At 42.3% G+C, this 7,500-nt stretch overlaps 1 protein-coding gene across 1 annotated transcript in view; it reads left to right on the forward strand.

Moving 5' to 3' along the window:
• The window catches only part of LOC137869477 (ephrin type-A receptor 5-like), a 48,099-nt gene that overhangs the window by 15,271 nt on the left and 25,328 nt on the right, over positions 1–7,500 (forward strand). The gene's annotated exons all lie outside the window — the stretch shown is intronic.

The raw sequence follows: 7,500 nt of genomic DNA on the forward strand, positions 1-7,500 counted from the left end.
CGAAATGTGTGATTTATTTGGTGGCTCTCGAGTGTTTCATCTCCACCAGTAGAGTGTCGGCCTCAAGCGATGAGCTAAAAGATGGGTCTCGAATGCTCAACTACACATGGGCCGACTCCTGAACGGCACATTTTAATTTTTTCGCTTTTCTAATTTGCACATGCATATGGGTGAGTGTGCATGTGCAGTATGATGAATCATTTTCTTGGCTTTGATAATATGAGGAGGCTGGTTGCAGGTGTGCTAGGCTCAGTGCTTTCAGGGAGCATTTCACAAATCAGATGTTCTATTGAATCCATCACACCATGCCTCCAGAAGTAAAGCGTGGCCTTTTTAGATGCAGCATATGTCTTCTAAAAAAAAAAAAGAAAACGTAGTGTAATAAAGTGTGCGCCAGCTCCAGCTTAACTTCGTCAGACATGGAGTCTCTGTGGGGAGATCATTAGGAAATAGCTGTCAGTGTGCCGCTGGCCTGCCTGGAGTCATACTGCCACCGACTGTGCGGTAACGCAGACCTGTGGCTGACGAGGCTAAAAAATAAATAAACGCAATAAATATCTCTGGCGTTTTCATTCTGTACTGTGTGTACAGAACAGGTTCTGGCCATGAGTATTCAAAAAACAAACAGATTTGTGTTTTGTGTCTATGAGAGAAGCATCATTGAGGATGTTCTTTAACTGCATCCTGTACTCAGAAGGAACATGTACGTGTACAGAATAAAAATGTGTGCGCTTTAGAATTACTCAGAATACTAAGAATTACACATAAGAAGTAGTAGTGTCATAAAAAAATGACTTTTTGGGCTCTTGGATTGGACTTTAGTTGTTAACATACGAATGTTTGTACAGTAATACACTGTCATACAGTACATACCGTCTACTGCAGTTTTGTTCTCTCCAACCGACAGAGCTACTGGCACTCTGGTCGGTTGTTCGGATCACCCGCCACCTTGATCCAGAATGAAATATATATATATATATATATATATATATATATATATGGATTGGCAGGGATTTTGTTCCCAGGGGTTGACTTTTGTGGTTCTAAATATCTACAGCTGTTTGATGGATCATCGTGTATCGTTGATACAGATATTCCAACATGTTCTCTCTCTCCCAACTGCTCAAATACGGCAGCTTGAAAAGTGGCCCTGCTCTTCAAACTGTGACGCTCCAGGTACCCCTCTAGCTTCAGTTTTCCGCTTGTTTCATGAACACGCTGCCTTCGCAAAATAAACATCCACTTTCATAGGAAACAACTTGGTAAGGGTTAGGGAACAAAACAACTTGGTTAGGCTTAGAAGTACATTTGTTAAGTAGGCTACAATAGGTATGAAATGCAGTAACGTTACACAACTTGAACATTGACATTTTGTCTCACATGGGACACCAACACCCGTCTCCTGGGTGAAAGTCCTGCGTTTGTTTGACCCACCCATCCATCCATTGTGAGCAATACCTCTGTTTATGTACACTGTGGTGCTGTTCTAGAAATATGTGTTTTAGTAAACCATGAAATCAAGCACAGGGTAAAGAGAAATTGAAATGCATAGTTTATAAAGAGTATATTTTGCGTGTTTTCCCTGTTAAAGATGTAGATATATGATCAAAAGTACCATCGGCATACTGTGCATATACATGTCCTAAACCCAACATGAAGGTTTTCCATTTTTTTTAGTGGACAGATGATGCTAAATTATATCATTCACAATGTTCAAAAGCCTAGTCGGTTTGAACTGTATTCACACTTTTTCATGGATAGAAGAAACCACTACGCGTGTGACAGAGAAGTGCTTTGTGTCTGCATGGAGCTGGTGAGTGCAGCAGCGAAGATTAAAACAGTATTTTTTTTTTGTTTTGTTTCATGAGACATCAATTAAAAAAAAAATCACGAGTCTTTTGTGGTGCTAGACCGAGCTTTAAAGAGACAGACAGAAAGTGGCCTTCCCTTTTTGAACCTCAATCCGTGAACGTGGTGTGAGGGTGTGAGGGTGTCGGTTTGATGCCGATGTGATTTAAAGTCTGACCCCGCCACCGCGTTCCGCAAGACGCCGACCGTACGCCTCACCACCGGTTTTCGTCGTCATTTTGCAGCGGAGCAATGTTTTGAGCCATAAGGATTAAATGATTTTCATTTTAATGAGTTTCGCATTCCATGAAGATGGAGCTTTGTGATATGCAAATGTGTTCCTTTTGGTTAAACGTTTCAGAATAAAAAAACATATCCGGTGCTCACAGTCGAATTGATTGATTCTCTTCTTTTGTTTTGTTTCATATCGCGGTCCATACGCGCAGCGAAATGAAGTAAACAAACTTAATAGAGAGCTGTCTGAGTGGAACACCCTCCAAGCAATTATTGAAGCTGCGAGATGATTTTCAGTTTTCGGATGCAGATGAATCCGACGGCCTTTGAAAGCGTCTACAGAGAGAAACATGGCAGGATTTCCTCTCTCTGAGCTTTGTAACCATATGTGTTCTCCGCTTTGGCAAACACTTTTTCATGTGCATTTCGCTTAAGTGTTGAATTCCGTTTTGAAAGCTTGCCTGGACTCCATACTGCGAGGAGTTATGTATTCAGTCTCTTTTATGTATTTTTGGGACGGCGTCTGCTTTTCAGATGTGAGCGTTCTGAACATCTGTCTGTCTGGATATGAGAACCTGCACTGGGTCTAGTGGTTTCATTCCCGCTCTATTATGTCTACTTTGCCCTCTCGGTGAATGCGTTTTAACAAAGACATGCAGCATTGATGATAACAATTTTGTATTTTACAGCCTGTTCAGCCGTTTCAGTTAGTGCTTTAAGCATGGTTGTCTTCCAGCAGTCTGTGAATCAGCGGGTTGCAGGTCGGAGTACAGTACAAAGTGAGAGAGAATGTGTGTGTGTGTGTGTGTGTGTGTGTGTGTGTGTGTGTGTGTGTGTGTGTGTGTGTGTGTGTGTGTGTGTGTGTGTGTGTGTGTGTGTGTGTGTGTGTGTGTGTGTGTGTGTGTGTGTGTGTGTGTGTGTGTGTGGGTCCCGGCTGCATGTGCTGCCTGGTGGAGCGTGATTTAACGCAGCCTCTGTGAATGTAGGACAGAAATCGTTGGGTACAGTTCTCCCTCCCCCTCTTTTGTCTTCTTTTTTTTTCTCGAGTTCTTTGTCTCACTCATTTGCTTTATGTCTACACCTCTCTCTTCTGTCCTTCTCCCCCCTGTCTTCCTTTCTCTCACTTTATCTTTCTGCGACTGCCTATCACTCATTGCCTTTCCATCCCTCCCTCTCTCTCTCTTCCTCTTTACTGCTGCCACTTCATCAGCACACACACACACACACACACACACACACACACACACACACACACACAAATGACAGTAATACTCATTTAAGCGTCTTTGGGTACTTAGAAAAGCGCTATATAAAATGAAAAATAGAAATTAAAGTATTATTTAAGAAGAAAAAACATCTCCCCCCATTAAATATCTGTTCATCTTTCTCCATTAACAGTCTTATTCCGTCTTAATTACTCTCTTTCTCTGTGTCTCTCTCTCTCACACACACACACACACACACACACACACACACACACACACAATAGTACATCTGTGTTTATGGAATACATTTACCCACAATACACCAGCAGCATATAAGGAGTTTCCATAGAGGGGAAATAGTGAACATTGTTGGACGTAATATTGTCACTAGAATTGTAACATCTGTACAGAAATGCATTGTTGGATTTGTGTTGTTGTTCGTTGCTTTGTTCTGCTATTGTTCAGATTATGTTTGATTATTTTAGTATTGTTTATTATTTACTCATATGACATCATTAAACTGATCATCTGTTTTATTTTTTTTTCATTTTCGAGTGTCAGCGTAGCAAGAGTGAAAGACACAGATAGTACATCCATTTGCATACGAAGCGCGCGGCGATGCCGTCTCCTTATACCAGAGATGTCGGATATTGTGTCAGATGACATCTAAAGATATTGCATGTGGTTGTGAGAGATGTATAGATGTAGGCACAACTTTAGCGGGGATAATTGGTGATGGCCTGCAGCACTGTCAGCCCAGCGAGACTGAAGAGAGGAGATGGAGGGGAGGGGGGGGGGGAGTGTTGCTACGGCTAGATGGATGGATGGACGGAAGGATGGGGGGATTACAGAGAGGGGAACGTGATGGCAAAACAAGGGGACCCAGGATAAATGGAAGGTTTCTCACCACAGGGTGTGAGGGCAGAGAGACAGAGAGATGGATGAGTGTTGTTTCAGCGGTGATTGCAATAGAGGAAGGATAACTGAGGATAGAAGTGGGCAGATGGATGGGGGGGGGGGGGGGGTGATTTAGACTGAATGAACACTAGAAGGAATGTGGGAATAATGGCTGAGTGGAACATTGGAGTAATGTTTGAATTGAATGTTGGGTTCTGAGTGGTTTGGATCATATTCATGGTGTGATGTTTACGTGGAGCATGAGAAACCCTGGCTATGTTTATCATTTTGTACGTTATTGTCAGCCAATTTGCAGTCATTTCTTTAGCATTTCTTTACTGTGAGCAGTTGAGAAAGAACCAAGTCTGTAGTCTTGGCTGCCAGGACTGCATTAAACCCTCTGCTGGATTTGGCTTCTCCATCTGACCTCCAGTAATAGAAGATGAAAACCACAGTACCATAGTACAAACAGGCTGATATCATTTCACCATGATTACATTATTAATCATTAGTTATTTCTTTTCTTTTTTTCATTGTATTTATTTATTTTATTGTATTAACTACTAGGCACATTTAGCAGCATGCTGACTAGAAACCTGGATGACCTGTTTACATGGCACACTCTCTTAATAATAGCCCGGTTGGTCAGTACTAGTTTAAGAGATTTCTGGGTTTCTGGGACCAGGATATGTCTATAAGTCACTATTAAAAAAAAAAGAAAAAAAAAAAAAAAAAAAATTGTAGATGACAGGTTGAAGGGCGTGTTGGCTTGAATGATGGAATAATGTCACATGAGCCGACTGAAATGTCGTCCTGCCACTAAATGAGCTAAGTGACGCGCTGTAATGATGGAATAAGGGCTGGGATTCATTGTTGGTTTGATGGAATAAGACTTGAATGGAATCCTAGGATTGACAGCTTTGTGATGTTTGGATTCAGGCTGCACTGAATCCAAGTGACAGAAGAAAAGACTTGGAGGTATAAGATGGGCAGCGAAGTCGAGGGGGGGGGGTTTGGGGGAGAGCGAGAGTCGGCAGAGAAGAGGAAAAAGGATGACAGAAGATGAGGAATACGAATGACAACGACGACGACTGATCGTATCATCAATTAAAAGAGTTTTACGAGAATGATCACCGGTAGAAGAACAAAAACGACGGAGTATTCCGTTCCACCAGCGTCTTCTTAAGTGTGTCATGGGTAGAGCTGGATTCCCCTCGACAATACTTTGTTTCAGTGTCAGGGCTCCCCTGACGTTCCTCTGTGTTTGCCTTGCCTGTCAGACGTCACTGCAGCATTATGTCAAACTCGATCTGGTCACGGCGGTGCTGCCGCTGCCGTCAGAAACCGTCCCACTGGTGTAGTAATGCGAGGAAGCTTTCTGCTTTTCCCCCCTCCAGGGAATTATGGGATAGCGAACGAGCGGCTCACGCTTTCAGTGCGGGGCCTGCGGTTGATGGTGACAAGGGTATTACGGTGGCTTGCGTAACGCAGAGGTACACGCGTGATCGTGGCGCCATCTGACATTTTCAATATGTGCTGATAAGGGTTTGACTTCCAACACCTCCTTGCTTTGGATTGCTTTAGTTATTTAATTCAGTTTTGTCAGTTATTGAAATATATTTGTTTTAGTGTCATGCAAAACTTTTTCGCCCGTCTCACATGGGATTCACAAGACAAGCCATAGGTAAAAATATGATATGAATATTTTATTTGCTCATTTAACCGGCATCTACCGTTGATGGATGTATATTGTCAGTGTTAGCAAATCAATATCAGCCCCACATCGCTAGTCAGATATTTGCTCCCCTGTATCTATCGCAGTGTGCCTTTTTTTTTTTTTTTAATTCTGTCATTTTGAGTATCAGTATTCAGAAAGCCTTACTCATCCCCGAGTTCCTCAAGAGACAGAGAAGCTTGGTGAATCATAGCGCAGAATTCTGCAAGTGGCAGGAAGCCTTTTTTGATTCCGTCATCTCCTGAAATATGAATCGACTGGATTTATTGCATAAAGAGCTGCCATTCATCTTTTAAAGATCCTGTTCAATTGGAAGCTGCTTCCGGACTTCTTTCAATACACCACTCTCTCTCTTTCTCTCTCTCCTCCATCTTCCTCTCCAGCCCCCTCTCCATCACCCCATCATCTCAACGTGGTGATGCTGTCATGACAACTAAAGTGCTTCCTGAGTGCTTGTTGGGTAAACTGACTTTCCCAGAAGTGCTTCCTCCCTGTTACCCTCCCCCCCCCGCTAACATGCACACATATTCACATGTTTTTTTTTGTTATACTTGTGAGGACCCCAATCGACACGGGTGCAAAAGGTAATGCACCATCTTCAGCCATAACCAACATAACGAGGTGCTTATCCCCATTTGCCCTCACATTAATAACCTAAACCTAATTCTAACCTCACCACTGAAACCAAGTCTAAACCCTCAAACACCTCTTTCAAGAAATGTGGGCCAGCCGCACACAAATGTCCTCACAAAGATGTAAGCACACATAGACACACACATTCCTGCAGTTGGTGAAATATTAATAAAATGCTTCATTCAGCAGAGCCAGCTTCTTTCCATGAAAGCCCGGTCGTCTCCAGAGTCGGCGCTGGCTCCTAGGACTGGTTAGACCGGTAGTTGTGGACCCTCCCGATGCATTTAGGTCATGCGATTATTTTCTCAAATAATACGCTTTGACAAAACAATAACAGTTTTACAACATTGTTGAGGGTTTTTTTTCATCTCCTTGCACCTTTTCTAGAAGTCTGGAGTGAAGGTGGAGCTGAAACGCATGCACACTTTGATTAAGATGGAGCAGAATTTAGATTAGCTAAACGAATATGCATGCTTTACTTTACCTTACTGGCACTCTCCAAAAAAAAAAAAAAAAAAAAGCTGAATAAATGTTGCCTGTTGCAAATTCAAACTTTGATATTGTGAAAATATACAGCCTCTGTAAAATATCCTGGCTGTACATTTCTAATGCAGATGCTGCAACAACAACAAAAATAACACAAATCTGTCAATGTTTCTAAATGACCTGATCATCTGGCTGTTTAAAAATACATCAAAACACTTTTTCCTGGGAATGGAATGAAAGTGCAAACAACATCTGGTGAATTTAAGTTGGGACTTACAGTCTCCACATGTGCAAACGTATAGCAATGTAATATTGATGTGCAAACGGAAACACAAATGGTCTGCGCAAATGGGTCAAATGAAATTATTATTCGATTCACCACCGATTTCACACATCCATTCCACGCACTTACGTCTGACCCGACAGCCCTCCACCCCCAGCTCACGTCTCAGGAGTATTGTA

Source organism: Cebidichthys violaceus, unplaced genomic scaffold, assembly GCF_023349555.1.
Source record: "Cebidichthys violaceus isolate CVI_PGR_0920_01 unplaced genomic scaffold, fCebVio1.0.p SCAF_122, whole genome shotgun sequence".
In the NCBI taxonomy this organism is placed as follows: domain Eukaryota; kingdom Metazoa; phylum Chordata; class Actinopteri; order Perciformes; family Stichaeidae; genus Cebidichthys; species Cebidichthys violaceus.